The sequence below is a fragment of the Biomphalaria glabrata genome, chromosome 3 (genome assembly GCF_947242115.1).
Source record: "Biomphalaria glabrata chromosome 3, xgBioGlab47.1, whole genome shotgun sequence".
NCBI lineage: Eukaryota > Metazoa > Mollusca > Gastropoda > Planorbidae > Biomphalaria > Biomphalaria glabrata.
The window spans coordinates 14348276-14366681 of record NC_074713.1 but is presented as its reverse complement, the minus strand read 5'-3'; the positions used below and the strand labels follow the sequence as shown (position 1 = coordinate 14366681).

At 36.8% G+C, this 18406-nt stretch overlaps 2 protein-coding genes across 4 annotated transcripts in view; one reads left to right on the top strand and one right to left on the bottom strand.

Annotated features, from left to right (window-relative positions):
- LOC106066216 (cilia- and flagella-associated protein 61-like) overlaps positions 1–18406 on the bottom strand; it is a 161786-nt gene that overhangs the window by 41167 nt on the left and 102213 nt on the right. The window lies entirely within an intron of this gene.
- The window catches only part of LOC106077765 (somatostatin receptor type 3-like), a 32728-nt gene continuing 24554 nt past the window's right edge, over positions 10233–18406 (top strand). The window contains exon 1 of the mRNA XM_056023561.1: positions 10233–10507. The gene's annotated coding sequence lies outside the window, so the exon portion shown is untranslated. The remainder of the gene's footprint in view (positions 10508–18406) is intronic.

Below are 18406 nucleotides of genomic sequence, written 5' to 3'. Positions count from 1 at the left end.
GGGGTATGGGGCCCTTATTGTCTACCCCGACCGGACTGAACCTGATAGGCTCTCTGGTCCATGCGGCTACGCTGCATGCTCCATGGATGCCGAACTTACAGGGATAACTAGGGCGTTCGAGGCCATTAGGGCCCGAATGCTCCAACGCGAGACTAGCGCCACTACGGTGGTGTTGGTCACTGACTCTCGCTCCAGTCTCCTAGTTATGGGTGGCGGCGGGGGAGGGTCGCCCGTAATAGAAGAGGCAATCGGCGCCGCAGATAACATCCGCCGAGCTATTGGAGCTGTCGTTTATATGCAGTGGGCGCCTTCACATTACGGCGTGAGGGGCAATGAAACAGCAGACGCCCTCGTAAGGGAGGGTGCAATGGCAGCCACACACCTCGAAGCACCAAGCACGTACTTACAAGCAACGGCACAAATCCGAGCACTCATTCATGAGAAGTGGTTAAAGTCCTGGGAGGAATCCGACAGAGCACGTGGTGTCTGGCAGCGCATGCGTCACCCAGATCGCGACGATCCATGGTGGCGACTGAGGAGGTCAGAGCAGTCAATAGTTGCGCAGTGCAGGACGGAACATTGTCCTATTGGGGCATATTTTGCCCGGTTCCGCACTAACTTTGACTCCCGATGCCGTCACTGTGGAGAGAGCGTCGAAACAGTGTCGCATGTCTTGTACGAGTGTCCCCAGCTCCGCGAGCTAAGGGGGGACTTGCCTGTGCAGTCACTCGACTTGTATGGTAGCTATGAGGCACTACGCCGGACGGCTAAGTTTCTTGCCAGAGCACTACGGGAGGACTAGTCCTTCCTGCTCTGAATTTTCAATAGGAGTTCATCTCAGGTAGCATACCTCCTGCTTGGTGGTGTGGTATAAGATTTGGACTGTCGTCTAGACGGGTTCGAACCCTGCCCGCGGGAGGTTTCTCATAGGATGTAATAATCTAAGATTCTAAAAGAATATCCCTAACATACAAATACATTATTTAAGATTTGTGTTTGAAATCATGAATGTTATCATCAAATAGTTCAGAACATTCACGGTAGCAGCTGGAAAACAATGTAGTTAATCCCAAAATATCTTTGATTATCTTGCAATCTTATCTTGCACTTAAAAATATTATCTTATTTTAAAACGTTATCAAAATGATTTCTAATAAGACTGCGTTGAGTTTGTAAATTAGTGAATGAACACTAACACAGCATGTCATAAAATAGTATGGTGTGGACTAGACCATTATAATATAATAAGATAGCACTACACTAGTATAAAATAGTATGATAACAAATATTACAACTAATAACAAATGTTAATGACAAATGAAATAGATCGTATGGACACCTTCCTTCCATCAATGGATCGGGCGCCACTGGGGGAGTGTGAATAATTAATGAGAGATATTTCTTCTGGCTAATGGCATTATTTACTAACAAACGTCATTTCCCTAACAGGCGGGAGGAAGTAGGACACACACAGCTCAAACATAACTCAGACATGTATGACAAGAGACACAAAACTCAAACATGTACGACACATGACACACTTCTCAAACATATTTGACATATGACACACTACTCAAATATGTATGACATATGACACACTACTCAAACACGTATGACATATAACATTTCAAACATATATGACATATGACACACTACTCAAATATGTATGACACATGACACACTACTCAAACACGTATGACATATAACATTTCAAACATATATGACATATGACACACTACTCAAATATGTATGACACATGACACACTACTCAAACACGTATGACATATAACATTTCAACCATATATGACATATGACACACTACTCAAATATGTATGATATATGACACACTACTCAAATATGTATGATATATAACACAACTCAAACATGTATGACATATAACACAACTCAAACATGTATGACATATGACACACTCCTCAAACATGTATGACATATAACACAACTCAAACATGTATGACATATAACACAACTCAAACATGTATGACATATAACACAACTCAAACATGTATGACATATAACACAACTCAAACACATATGACAAGAAACACAACCAGAAGTGGACTGGGTGTCTAAATCGGCCCGGGCATTTCTATACCATACGGCCCATAAATTGTATCTTATATGAAGGAAATCATATTCTGTCCTCAAAATCATTGTTAACTTGATTAGGCCTTTTGTTGCTTTTTAATCGCAAAGTATGTAGGTCCTATGAAGCCTACTAGTGTCTCTGTCTAAGGATGTAGACCATTACATTATTTCGGAAAATGTGTTAGATTAAATTAGTAGGCCCTTGTAGAGTCTGTAAAATGCAATTTCTTTAAATACTTCGCACAGAGGGCCCTTGTTTTAAGAAATACTATAAAACCTTTAACATAGTGGCATCCATGTGGTCCTTATCTTATAAAATACAGACGAGATTTTAAAAAAAAAATGGTTACTGTGGTCTTACCGGCCCATTTGGATACCGGCCCACCGGGCATTTGGCCAAATGCCCATATGGACATCACAATATCACTGTCACAACCCACCACAAAACATGAGCTAGAAGCAACACTATCAGACAACAATTTGAATCATCAACAAGGAAACACTTCTCTGGGCGTCCCTAGCAATCACTGCCTACTTAAACATGTCTCCTCTCCACATAGATATCTGGCAGACTTATTAAGTGATAGATTGGCTTGTTAATCCAGACAATACATTGGCCAGTTTATCCAGACAACTAGGTTAGTCCCCATAATCTTTAAGACTTTTTTTTTTACAAAGCTTCTATTAACTCACTCTGTCTGTCTGTAAGGTAAAAAAATTGTACACGTTATTTCTCCCATAACCAATTTCGGGTTAAGCGGAAATTTTACACAATTATTTCTCGTTCCTGACAACACAAAAGTCAATGCAAAAACTTTAACCAATTCGTTAATTAAATATTGGTAATTGATTATTTTGTTTGGCATCTTGAACAAGGGAAAGAAATCGTACTCAACAGACGTGGTGGTATAAGTTGAATTAGTCCCCTTGAGAACTGCTGAACTATGAGTGAACATTTTTTATGCATTTAAAAAAAAAACGATCATGTAAACATTCACCAAGATACCTCCTTCTTCCGCCCTTTTTTTCACAACTGGTACAAGCAAGTGATAGGATCATAGCTCATCGAGACAGCTAAAAGCTAAACAAAAACAATTGGTAAAAATAGTTCTAATCGCACAGATGTTTAGGTCAAGTATTCATAAATCAACACGACTGATCCAAACTAATTGATACAATTACACTTCATATAAGCTTTTTTTTTTTAAGTATTTTTTTTTATCTTGTTTCAAGGTCAACACATTGTGTGTTTTTTTTTTCTCTTCAGTACCATTTTGGATAACCAGCAGGTACACGATAGTATTCATTTTTTGATGCACATATCGATGCCTAAACACTTTGTCTATACAAGTGGAGACCTCAAAACGTTATCTAGACAAGTCGATTTGTCTATACAAGTCGAGACCTAAACACTTTGTCTATACAACACAGTACAATCAAATACTTAGTACTAACATAATAACACGATGTATAAATGGGTCTGCATTGCGTTCTTTATAAACTTAATGTACGTATGTCTATGTCATAACAAGTGAATATCATTGCAGAAGACGAGTGTCGAACCGCAAGAAACTTTGTTGGCACTCCCGCCCTTCTGTTAGGTCACCCCTTTGGAGAGAGGGGTGGTGGTGAACGGGAGGGTGATAAAACAAAGCTTAATTTTTATATAAAATAATTAATCTCTGAAAATCATTTTATTAACATATTAAAAATAATGGTATTTATTTTTAAGTGCCTCTTTATTGAAGTAAAATTTTTTTGTAATCATAGCGTATTTAATTGAATTCATGTATTAACAATTATATAAAACTATTTATCAATTTTGTTGTTCTTCTATTCAGATGTTCAAAGACACCATTACTTTGGATGCTTTAAGGAAATCGTATGAGAATCACTGGTCAAACGTTTAATTTTCAAAGAAAAAAAAAAGATTAGCTGTAAGCAGAAGGCAGTCATACAAACAAAAATCTTACAAAAAGTGTTCTACGAAGGTAAACAAGTAATGAAACAATAACAATCCATAAGTAACGTAATCAAGTGTTGATATATATGGTCATAGATTACATATAGTTTACTATATAGGGATTATGGAGATCACTATACACGTCTACTATAGTATAGAACACTATTTAACTAATAGTCCACCATATATATAGATACAACATTCAGAAAAAGACACATATTTTTCTGTCCATATATCTGTAAAGAGGCCACTCATTAATATTTGAAGACTAATTGCTCTCAAACTTTTAGAAATAAGCAGAAATCTAGATTGAAAAAAATAAATTTGTTTTACTTCAGTTGGTGAGTCAATATTTCTTTTTGTCACAATAGCTGGCGCTATGTACAGACAAATGTTAAAGGTGAAGGCCGTTCCCACAAGGAAGTAAGCGGAAACAAAGGTTTCCCAAGAAATGAAACCTATATGTTCGATTGGATGTTTGGGCATGACAGTGCCTCATTGTACTCAGTACAACGTAAAGCAAGCATGGTCAGCGGAGGGGGGGGGGGGTCAAACATGGAACCATTCCAAACGACCGCGTCCAGATCGACACGCCCGAGGACGTAGCGAGGAGGGAGATACGCTACTGACATGACCACTGACACTGGTCAAACATTGTCTGTCCGGAGGGAGAGGGGCGGTTGGGTGATACTATTGACATCGTCAAGAGAGACTGTGAGTGCTCACTGGGCAGGAGGCAATGGTTATCTAAAGAGACAATTGGTTTCTAAATAGACAATGTAGACAACGGTTGTCTAAATAGATCAGAGACGATTGGTGTCCAAATAGACATTGTTCACACTTGATGCATTTTATTAGAAGTGTACTTTTGATAATGATCTCGTTGGCGAGATCTAACTCGCGCTGCTTACTTAACTGGGGGGAGACAACCAGAGATAGGACAGGGGGAGGGGAGAAAGAAAAAGAAAGGGGAGGCAATGTTTGCTTTATCTCACGTTGTGGATAAGATCAATGATGAAATCAGTTAAGGAGCGTAATTGGTCAGTCTATTGACACGAGTTTCCGCTTCTATATCTACGTAGACACAGTTTCATTACTCAGGTGAAATGTTTAAACAGAAAGCTCATTCACAAAAGCATTTTTTGCCCCTGAGCTGTAAAGAAAACTTAATTTAAAATAGTTCATACTTTTTGTCTTAGTTTTAGGAACGAAATTGCTGAATTCATCTGACAGGATGTTGGACAAGCTCATATAACTTTTGTGCTGAACATGAGTACAGTTCAATCTATTTACAAGTATTTCTTGACGGACTTCTGCACTTCCTTACTGACATTTCATGAGGAGCATCATATTCATAGAGAGTCAAAGCGACTTCCTGTTTTAGGAGGTAGAAAGTTGTGTGGTAGAGACTGACTTTTTTTTTTGTTTAAATACTCAGGATAAAGAACAAGACTAAGTCACAGCACTACTAGGTAGCAAACATTTGTTGGGGAGGGGGGGTACAATACTGTCCGGGGTCTATTGTTGTGCCGAATAATCGTTTGCCACATAAAAGAACGGTCAGTTATATGTTTATTCACACACAGTCAGTGCGACTAAAAAAGCTATAATTTTAAAATGTAAGTCTTAGCCTACCAATCAATCTATAGATTATTAGCTAAATAACACAGTCGTCATTATACACTATCACTTTCAGTAATTATTGACCTGTGTATGTTTATTAAGCAAGCCCTAAAGTTTATCCAGTGGCGTAGCTAGGGCGGGGGGATGAGGGGGTGAATTCGAAAATCCCCCCGACCCCAACTTAAAGGGGGCCCCCAACTGAGTGTTTTTTACATTAAAAATTAAATATTACGCAAAATGCAGGGGTCCCCAAAGAGTTCAATCCCCCCGGGCCCCCAAACGATGGAAAATTCCTAGCTACGCCCCTGACTTTATCCCTAAGTATACCAAGTTAACCTAACCAGACTTGAAGCATCCATTCAGTGGGCCACATTAAAAATCTACTTGAATGAGCGAGGGCGTCGTTAGAAACTTTTAGCAGCATTTTGTTTCTTCTCGACATTCATGGTTCCTCCTTCAGCTTGTCCATCCTCCGGTCAGGCGCCTGGTCACGCTGAAATGTCATGGAACAAACTCGCCCAACACACTCCCCCTCAATGGTCATACGTGCATAAATGCCCCGGGCTACGTCAGCGCCCACACGGTTAGCGTCATTTGATAAATGGCACCCAGCCAATGTCCACTGTTCAACTCCCCCCCCTCCCTCTCCCCTTTAGCCTCGACACCAAGTTTAGGTAAGTTACAGGATCACGTGACCTGGATACCTTCTAAACACAATGCCGTTAACAAAATGTGCGTGTGTCCATAGTCTTCAACTTGCAGAACTGATTGTCGCATTCAAAACTATTTGAACTGTGCAAGCTACTTTGGCCATAATATAAACTCAAAAAGGATGTAACAGAGTTGTAACAAAAGTGTAACAGTGTTACAGGTAAGGAAACACACAACACATATTTATATTGAATATTTATGAACTCTTTAACATTGCAAAGAAGTTACAGCGTACAGAATTAGTCCACTGTGTGTGACTTGTTCCAGTCGAGATTCCTGGACATTAAAATTGGAAGAATATTTTTTTTGTGTGTGTTATTGATCACATCACGTGGTCTAGCCAATGCGACTAAAGCTCAGTTTTTTTTAGCGGCCCCCGAAAGAGGAATACACGATATTAGTTTTGTGTGGTCTGTCTGTCCGTCCGTCCGTCCCCGTTTAGATCTCGTAAACAAGAAAAGAGAGTGAAATCCGAAAACTTTGATTTTTAAAATCAACTATGCAAGCAGATCTTTCATAAAATTACACCATTTTAACAATTATTCACTTTTAATAGCAACAAATGCGGGCGGCTTTTTAGTAAGGGAGATGACTATTCACCATATTTTTAACACATTTATGCAAACGGTTTTAGATTTTGTATTTTTTTTTACAAATGTATTGCTAAGTTTAGTAAGTTCTGTCATAGTAACTACTACATTTACAAAAAAAAAAGGTAACTTTTTTTGAAGAGAAAATATATTTAATATGCATATAAGTGGAACATAATTTAAAACAACAATTAATAAGTAGTTTTTCATATCATCGCGAGAACTAGAGTTTGCAATTAAATACATACAGAGCACTAAACTAAAGGATTTTTTTATCCTTGAGGCTTTGAATAAGAGATTAACCCTGTACAAAACAATTAGATCAATCAGATAATCATTATATGACAGCACTTAGGCAAGGTTCACATCTAACTTCACCTTCACCTATCCCTTGGTCTGCTGGACTGTTGGGGCACCACATAAGATCGACCAACCCTCTTTCTCCATTCTTTTCTGTCATTTGCCTTTGAATGAATTTCATTCTGCTATTCTTTCTGAAAATATTGAAACCTGCCTTTTTAACTGCCTTGGTGGAACATTTCGGGGGCCGATTTTGAGTTTGTATTTCCACAGAAACTGTCTTTGTAATATTGTTGTTTTTTTTTAAAGAGGTTGTAATGTATTTCTTGGTATTTCCTTCAACAAATACAATATACTTAGAAATACAGTGTTCAAATCAAAAGTTGTTTTTTTTTTATGAATAATTCCGAGCGAAACTTTACGGAAATGAAAACGAAACAGGAAGTAGAAGTCACTTATATTTGAAAACAATTGAAGAAGTGAAATCATTGCACTGGAGGCCTAGTAGACGATACGGTAGGCCTACTAACAAAGCATGCATTTAGAATTTTAGATGTAAATCTAGATTCAAATTTTAGATGTAGATCTAGATTCAAATTTTAGATGTAAATCTAGATTCAAATTTTAGATGTAAATCTAGATTCAAATTTTAGATGTAGATCTAGATTCAAATTTTAGATGTAGTGATCTAGATTCAATCGAAGAAGTACAACTAGCTGAAACTACAATGACACGACTGTTAACGAGTTCTACAATAGAATTCAAACTGTAAAGCTGTCTTATTACCACGATTTATCACGTAATCATATAAACCATATACCTGATTATATGCATATACCACATGATTACCTGATTATATGTATATACCAAATGATTACCTGATAACCATATACCAGTATATATGTATGCATGTATGTGTGTAGATGTCTTTTACTAGTGTATGTTAAATCAATAAAGTTAACTCCCTTTGGAATTTATGGGGAAGGAGACTATTACACTAAGAAAATAGACAATTACACTAAGTAAATAGACTATTACACTAAGTAAATAGACTATTACACCAAGTAAATAGACTATTACACTAAGTAAATAGACAATTACACTAAGTAAATAGACAATTACACCAAGTAAATAGACAATTACACTAAGTAAATAGACTATTACACTAAGTAAATAGACAATTACACTAAGTAAATAGACAATTACACTAAGTAAATAGACAATTACACCAAGTAAATAGACAATTACACTAAGTAAATAGACAATTACACTAAGTAAATAGACAATTACACCAAGTAAATAGACTATTACACTAAGTAAATAGACAATTACACTAAGTAAATAGACAATTACACTAGGCTAACAAGTTTAATAGAGTCCATTTCTACGCAGGTACCCCTCTCTTAGCTTCATCTCTTTAGGACATCAAGCAATACAAGTGAAAAACACCTGATCCAGTGTGTGTGTATGTATTCAAACTTTTTCCGGGGCTCTAGTATCGCCGCTAGCTATTTTTAGCACACTCTAAGGGAGACAATCATTAAAAGAAAAAAAATACTACCAATTAGTTATGAATTTTAAGAAAGAAAAACTTTTGATTGATGTGACTAGGGTATACATTTTCAATAATTGAACAGCCATGGCAAGTCAGTGAGTGTGGGATTTTAGCGATAGCAGTGTATGCTCGAAAGGTTAGGTGTACAGTGCATACGGAGAGAGTTCGTCAAATCAGACATTTTGTATGCCTTTCATTTCCAGTGGTGAACCACAGATGTACAGATTTAGTACACTGGTATAAACCAGTTCATATAAAATCTAGATTTAGTAGTTTTCTAGAACCCAGAAAAGTATGTGCCTAAATTCAGTACTTCGCTAAAACCCAGTAAACCTAGATTTAGTATTTTTGGTATAACCCAGTAAACCTAAACCTAAATTTAGTACTTCGCTAAAATCGAGTAAACCTAGATTTAGTACTTCGCTAAGTTCAAGTAAACCTAGAACCTAGATTTAGCATTTCGCTAAGATCAAGTAAACCTAGAACCTAGATTTAGCATTTCGCTAAGATCAAGTAAACCTAGAACCTAGATTTAGCATTTCGCTAAGATCAAGTAAACCTAGAACCTAGATTTAGCATTTCGCTAAGATCAAGTTAACCTAGAACCTAGATTTAGTATTTCGCTATAACCTTTCACCATACCAAGCACTAACTTTTCCTTGCCTACCAAGATAAGACAACAGGCGGACAGTTTATTTCCCATGATCAACCACACCAGTTCCGTTACTCCTGTTAGTCCAGGTCCTAGATCTTGTGTCTGTGACGGGAATGGGGAAATAAAACAGCACACAGTGGCGGACCAAAGAGGAAGTACTTTAGGAGCTAGGGGGGAATTAATACATTGTTTGACTTGGGGGGGGGGGGGAATCAACACTCACCTACCCACATTCCGGAGAAATAAAGTCGACAAACGAATTCAAAAGGGTTACACTCCAAATGCTCTTTATCTATGTACACCAGTAGACGTCGAGATCAGCTTCACAAATTGTAAGAGTTAAGGTGCCCTACATTAAGCATTTGAGAACCTCCGCTATCTAGTATCTCTTCCTTGTGCAAAAGTTATAGCCATTTTTTTTAAAATCACAAGTTGATCACTGCGAGCGATTCCCGCTGACCATCAAGATGAAATGACCATACCATTTACATCAACGTTGACCATTTGACCGTAACCCTCTAAGGCACCCACTAAATCCCTTCCTACCTTGCGGAGAGCCGCCCCCCCTCCTACTCTTGACCACCAGCCTCTCTCATTCTACATGCAATCAGGTTATCTTATTTCCATCACTTCTAAACCTCTTCTCTCCCTCCCCCCCCCCACCTTTTTTTTTTCTTATCTGACTTGGCTACGGCCGCGCTGTCATCATCCCACCTAACTTTTCATGAAATGACTACAACTATTTTCACCTAGGACCTAGATCTAAAACTGTTGGACCCTCCTCCACCTCCCCTCGCGGTGACCTATTTGAAGTAAAAAATGCAAGCGGCGCGACGTAAAAGGGAGATAAAAAAAAAGAAATAAAAATAAAAACACCTAAATCCATTCCTGAAGCGGCTCACCGACGACCTGACGTTGGTTAGGTCACATCCAATGAATTCGTAGGAATTGTCTTCTTTCTAGAACTAGTTACGTGAGTGGAGTAATATGGATTCTCATACAATGTAAGTGTAAGTTAACTTTAGATAACAGATTCTCATACAATGTAAGTGTAAGTTTACTTTAGATAACAGATTCTTATACAATGTAAGTGTAAGTTTACTTTAGATAACAGATTCTCATACAATGTAAGTGTAAGTTTACTTTAGATAACAGATTCTCATACAATGTAAGTGTAAGTTTACTTTAGATAACAGATTCTCATACAATGTAAGTGTAAGTTTACTTTAGATAACAGATTCTTATACAATGTAAGTGTAAGTTTACTTTAGATAACATATTCTCATACAATGTAAGTATAAGTTTACTTTAGATAACAGATTCTCATACAATGTAAGTGTAAGTTAACTTTAGATAACAGATTCTCGTACAATATAAGTATGTGTTTACTTTAGATTAAAAGATTCTCGTACAATATAAGTATATGTTTACTTTAGATAACAGATTCTCATACAATATAAGTATGTGTTTACTTTAGATAACCAATTCTCGTACAATATAAGTATATGTTTACTTTAGATAACAAATTCTCATACAATATAAGTATATGTTTACTTTAGATAACAAATTCTCGTACAATATAAGTATATGTTTACTTTAGATAACAGATTCTCGTACAATATAAGTATGTGTTTACTTTAGATTAAAAGATTCTCGTACAATATAAGTATATGTTTACTTTAGATAACAAATTCTCGTACAATATAAGTATATGTTTACTTTAGATAACAGATTCTCGTACAATATAAGTATGTGTTTACTTTAGATTAAAAGATTCTCGTACAATATAAGTATATGTTTACTTTAGATAACAAATTCTCGTACAATATAAGTATATGTTTACTTTAGATAACAGATTCTCGTACAATATAAGTATATGTTTACTTTAGATAACAAATTCTCGTACAATATAAGTATATGTTTACTTTAGATAACAGATTCTCGTACAATATAAGTATATGTTTACTTTAGATAACAGATTCTCGTACAATATAAGTATATGTTTACTTTAGATAACAAATTCTCGTACAATATAAGTATATGTTTACTTTAGATAACAGATTCTCGTACAATATAAGTATATGTTTACTTTAGATTAAAAGATTCTCGTACAATATAAGTATATGTTTACTTTAGATAACAAATTCTCGTACAATATAAGTATATGTTTACTTTAGATAACAGATTCTCGTACAATATAAGTATATGTTTACTTTAGATAACAGATTCTCGTACAATATAAGTATATGTTTACTTTAGATTAAAAGATTCTCGTACAATATAAGTATATGTTTACTTTAGATAACAAATTCTCGTACAATATAAGTATGTGTTTACTTTAGATTAAAAGATTCTCGTACAATATAAGTATATGTTTACTTCCGATAAAAAGATTCTCATCAAATAGGGTATAAAAAATGAACGTGATAAATCGTGTTTATTAGTTTACTGAAAAAAAAAAAAGATAGTTACTAACTAAGATACAATAATTTCCATTCTGAGAATACGATGCAGTAAGGCAGGCCATTTTAGGCCATTACAATTTAAATGTTTTTGTAACGAACGCGATAGATTTAGCGTGAGTTTCTGAGTCCTTTAATAATCGTTGTAGACACCGTATAGATTTAGGGCACCCCTCTCCACCCCCACCCCCCACACCTTCTGTTTCAGTTTTCTTTACGATATGAATGTTCAAGTATTAGCTAAGTAAACATTGTTACAGTTCAAATACTATAATAACAGACACATATGAACTTACAAAGTAGATCTCTTTCTACAGCCCATCCCCCCCTCTCTCTCGTTTCTTTCCGGCTAGTGTTTCGTGTTGAAGATTGACCAACTACTGACACATAGTACATTCGTCGTTTAAATCGAAGCTAGACCCTTGCACACTTGGGTGATTATTTCTTATATTACCTATGCTCTGGTCACGCGATATACTAAAGCGTATTGTTCGTCACAGACATACTAAAGTCCAGGGGCTCTCAGCCTGTGGATCGCGACCCCCTTGGGGGTCGATGGACTATTTGCCAGGGGTCGCTTAAGACCATCGAAAATAAGGATTGCTATTGTCTACTCTTCTGTTGCTGTATGTGTGTGTCGGGAGGGGGGTTTCGCGGCAGAGTGGGGGGTTGTAAAAAGGGGTCGCCGAGCTTAGAAGGTTGAGAACCGCTGTAACTATAAACGATACAGTTGTTCTCTCTTTAAATAGTTTGTACTGTGGAGACAATGTTCTAGGAACTTTTCTTGTTCTTTACATCCAGAAGTATTTCAACAGTGAACACTAAAATGGACGATTCTTATGTATAATATCTTAAAATAAAATAGTTCCCCCACACCCCCCCGGCAAAAAAAAATAAAAATAAATAAATAAAAAAATGGCAAAAGATGAAACTATGGCGTACTAGCTGCCAATCACTGACCTTGTCCACGTACATATTTGCTATTAATCTCTGTTTAGGTTCAGTCTCCAAGGGAGATAATGTGATTTTTAGTCAATGCAAAAGTATATCTCTTGGTGTGCAGATCTATTTTCATGTCACCCCAAAAAATAGCTTCAGATTGAAGCTATAATTTGGCCTCACCTCTACACAAATCAGCTACGCATTGAGCACAGCACAGATGATTAGATTTCCGAGTATAAATTTGAATTTAGGCGTACTTCTAGTTGTTACTTAACAACAGAACATATCTAAAATCTACGTCTATTGAAGAGACTATTTCATATCTAGTGATAAGGGGAATGAGCTCTCATAGCCTTTTTCTCTTTGTATATAGATAATGACCAGAACTGCTGAAGTGATATTGTGATTTAATTAAGCATTTTATTAATAATATACGTTTCTCAGAATATCTAATCAAAGTAAAAAGATCGTCCGTCATGCTATGTCATACTTAGAAAACTCCACGGCATTTGATAGAATGCACATAAGTAGGTTTGCGTAGTCATGGGAAACACTTCTATTTTGAGTCGAAGATATTGCTATTAATAAAATTAAAAAATTCACCCTTTGGGTCAGGATTTTATTTTACCATCACAAAAGACGATACAAGAAACACCGATAGCAAAGACAAAACAGACACAAACACTCTTTTGTTCCCCTGGCAATCAAATCATAAAATAGAAAGAATCAGATATAAACTTTTCGCATGTAAATTATGAGTGAGTCTGGTGTGAATGTACATTTTTTTTAATAGTTGTAATGTTTTGTTTGGAGTAATGCACAAATTGTAAGACAAATTCCCTTACGGACAATAAAGATTATTATAATTATTATTATGTATATATATATATATATGTATATATATATATATATATATATATATGTGTGTGTGTGTATATATAATATATGAGTAAAATATTACAGCTGAACAAAACCAAAGAATGGCAACAAATGTACAGAAGTGTTGATTTCATTAACAACACTTTACAACAATCATATATACTGTGAAGGAGTTAAATATGTACAGCTTCAGGTATTGACTAAAATGAACACTTGACTAAGTCAAACAAAACTAGATCAATTGTTTTATATATTTACAACTTCCAAACGTATATTGACTATATTACTGCACACTGACTCCACCATAACAATATATCATAATATATGCTGATTTTTATACTGACACGCCATAAGCTGACTCGCTAGCTCGAACAATGAATAACAGAATGATTAAAAATGTGGTCAATGAACTAAGACCTAGCTTAAACAAAAATCCATGGATAGCAGCATATTCCGACTTAACATGAAGTGGTTAAAAATCATGTATATTGGACAATGGCTTTCGTTATTCAAAGATCATTTATAGTATTCAGTACTGCCACCAGTAGCTTATTTAACATTAAATACACACTATTCACTTGAGCAACTTATTTGTACATACAGTCAATTATGTGTAACATATGGCAGACACGGAGACCTTGTTTCGTTTCATTGTTGTTTACGGTTCCGCACTATAGAGTACAATGGCGTCTCCTCTTCGATTTCATTCGATACCAAGCAAGGGGAATAAACAAAACCTATTTTTAGTTGTTAGAGTTCAATGATGCAGTAATAACCTTTGTCCACTGTTGACAGCACACATCATAGCCAGAGTTGAGGGGGGTGCACGTCAGGTTATAACATTCTCCAACGAACGTTGTCAATACGTTAGGTCTTTAACTATTAGATCGCAGGACGGCCCATTAAAGTTCCATTGCGGCCCATGAAAGTGCCATTGCGGCCCATTACAGTTCTATTGCGGCCCGTTAAAGGTCAATTGAGGCCCATTAAAAGGTCCATTGCGGCCCATTAAAGTCCAATTGAGGCCTATTAAAGTTCAATTGAGGCCTATTAAAAGTTCCATTGCGGCCCATTAAAGTTCAATTGAGGCCCATTAAAGCTCAATTGAGGTCCATTAAAAGTTCCATTGCGGCCCATTAAAGTTCAATTGAGGCCCATTAAAGCTCAATTGAGGCCCATTAAAAGTTCCATTGCGACCCATTAAAGTATCATTGCAATCGAAAGTTCAATGAGACTTTACTAAATTCTTCGCCGCTGCTTCCAAACATGTAACTGTCATCTTACGTTTAGTCGAGATCTTTGCGAAAGGACAGTTGGCGGCGTGTCGTTACAGACTCAAAAGACGTCAGCAAAGTTTCAATAAACAGACATTAACCCACAAAAATCATACAGATAACAGAGTTAGAGACAGACAACACCCCACACATAATCAGAGTTACAGACAGACAACACCCCACACATAATCAGAGTTAGAGACAGACAACACCCCACACATAATCAGAGTTAGAGACAGACAACACCCCACACATAATCAGAGTTAGAGACAGACAACACCCCACACATAATCAGAGTTACAGACAGACAACACCCCACTCATAAACAGAGTTAGAGACAGACAACACCCCACACATAATCAGAGTTAGAGACAGACAACACCCCACTCATAAACAGAGTTAGAGACAGACAACACCCCACACATAATCAGAGTTAGAGACAGACAACACCCCACACATAATCAGAGTTAGAGACAGACAACACCCCACACATAATCAGAGTTACAGACAGACAACACCCCACACATAATCAGAGTTAGAGACACTAGCTGAGACTATTCTACCAAACACAAGTTCCAGATAGACAAGAGACATTGTTCAAGTGTCAAATAAACATTTCTTTTGTCGGCACTATGTTTGTTAAGTAAAAAAATAAAAGGGTTATTAAACAGATTTAAAAAAAAAGGTTATTTACATGACACAGTTCACTCTCTGGTAGACAGAAAACAGGAAGGATGAAGCTTGGTGAAGATGTCAGGCGACTGCAATCTTTTCCCGCTTTGTTCAACATTACGCTTTACTTTTGAAAGCAAACAATTTGTTTGTGTTTTATAATGATCGACCATATCGCGAAACCATTAATACACTCATTACGCAATTCTCCTAATCAGCGACCATATTAAAAATCAAGCACGAAACCTTCCAGTCACTTCTTCTCCCCCTCCCCCACCCCGTTTTTTTTCCTCCTTTGCTTCCCCTTGTATTGATTATTGCAAATACAACCTTTAACAGTGGCCCCGAACAAACAGAATAACACTTGCACAGGTAAAAGCTTCATTTCCGTGGTCAGTTGGAGGTTTACCGACACCCATCAATAAAATAAATCAGGAACGTTGCCCCCCTCCCACACACCAATACGAGCCACCGCCCCAGTGAGACCAACACCAGTCACCGGTGACATGACGAAGATCCAATCAATCGGACCATCGCACCAAATAAAAGATGCAAATGTTAATCCCATCCAATGTATCGCCGGCCCAATCCAACTGTGTTTCCCCTTACCTACGTCAGTAGATAGTTTCCTGTCACGTCCACAATTCAAAGGGATGGTGCCATTTCTTTTGTTTTTTTAAACTGTACAAATTGAGAAAAAAAAAAGTTGTTGGCGATAACAAGTGAGATAATATAGAAGGAAGAGGATGGTGTAATTAGATATGGGAGAAGGTAATGATATTTTAGGTCTCTCTCCCCCCCCCCCCCCCCCCCATGGACGTCAAAACATTGGCCACGGTGTAGCAGGAAGGGTGGAATTCAAAAGTTTTTGTTATGGAGAGGGGGAGAAACGGTGAGAGTGAGAAAGAAAGGAGAGAGAGAGAGAGAGAGAGAGAGAGAGAGAGAGAGAGAGAGAGAGGAGCCAGAAAAAAAGATAGTGAGAGAGAGACAGAGAGACAGAAAGATAGGAAGAGAGAGAGAGAAGAGAGAGAGACAGAAAGATCGTGAGAGAGAGAGAGAAAGAGAGAGACAGAAAGATCGTGAGAGAGAGAGAGAGAGAGAGAGAGAAAGAGTGAGAGAAGAGACTTGAAGAGAGAGTGAAAGAGCAGAAATATTTGAGACATTTTAAGGAAAATTAGCTTCCACTTATATTTCATCTCATTTTTAACAACCATCCATTTAAAGGTAGATTTAGTAGAACAGGATGTAAGGAATAGCACCCATTTAAAGGTAGATTTAGTAGAACAAGATGTAAGAAATAGCACCAATTTAAAGGTAGATTTAGTAGAACAAGATGTAAGAAATAGCACCCATTTAAAGGTAGATTTAGTAGAACAAGATGTAAGGAATAGCACCAATTTAAAGGTAGATTTAGTAGAACAAGATGTAAGAAATAGCACCCATTTCTAGGTAGATTTTGTTCGGTACAGCATGATGTTAAGACAAAGACTGAAATGAGACTTGTCTCACTGGGTGCTTAGTCAGGTAACAATACATTTCGTTTCATTAGATAAATTAAAATTTACGTATCTTTGGGAAATTTCCTTTGATTGTGAGTTGAAGTATAAACTTGTTTACATAAAAAATGTAGTGACATTGAAATGTCACTAATCACCATGACATACAACGACGACCTCAAACCATACAAATACATCATATACAAAACAAATCAAGTTAGGACAATACAAAATGTAACTCCCCAATAGAAAACATTTCTGTGTACATCCAGTTCAATCAGGTCTAAAAATGTGATGTGTCTTACCTGACTATTCATCTCTCAGAAGTAGGCTGCGAAAAGAGAACCTAACTCGACTACCGGAGGACAACGGTTATGGCAAAATATGTAGGTCGCAGCTGGCACTGCGTAGACACGTGGAATACTGCACTCCTCTTTAATATTCGGACTCGAAGAAAAGCTTTATTATTCATACCCCAATCATAGGAGTTTGAACCCCAAGGTTTGAGACTTTTATCTAATGCAGACATAAGTTTATCTTATGACCAGAGGTTAAAGCGCTTTGGTTTGAGATACTTTATCTATTATAGATATAGTATTTCCAGTCCACCACTTCTGATGACAGGGGTCAAACTTCATCGTTTGAGATTCGCCATTATTTAAATCATCTGCATTCCTTGTGACGAAATCTTGTCCTGTCCATCTTTTTTTTTTTTTTTGATTCGCTCGAAAAGACAAAAAAGATATTAAAAAGATAATACCTATGCACATTGCTCAAGGCAGTTTAAAAACATTGACGTATCCACAGGATAAGATGGTGAAGCATCCCGCTTCAATGACTTCGAAAGGTATACATATGATCCTATTTAGCCCGTGTGTCTAGATCTAGTGCAGGCTCTCGGCATTAATGACACTAGGGAAATAACACTCTAATCACCTTTTTTTTAATAAAAAAAATGTAAACATTTAGCCTAAAATCTATATAAAAGTTGGTTGAAAAGGGGGGCCCATATTGCGTAATTAAAAACCCTTGGGCTCTATAGAGTGGCCTTGGCTTTGACTGAGTTATACTCAACATTAGTCGGAAGCCTTGCCCTGGACCCAATTATTAATTTTTTTTATTAGTCACGTAATATACATAGTGTAAATTATGCAAATGCGTACTCAGTGTCGACTCGA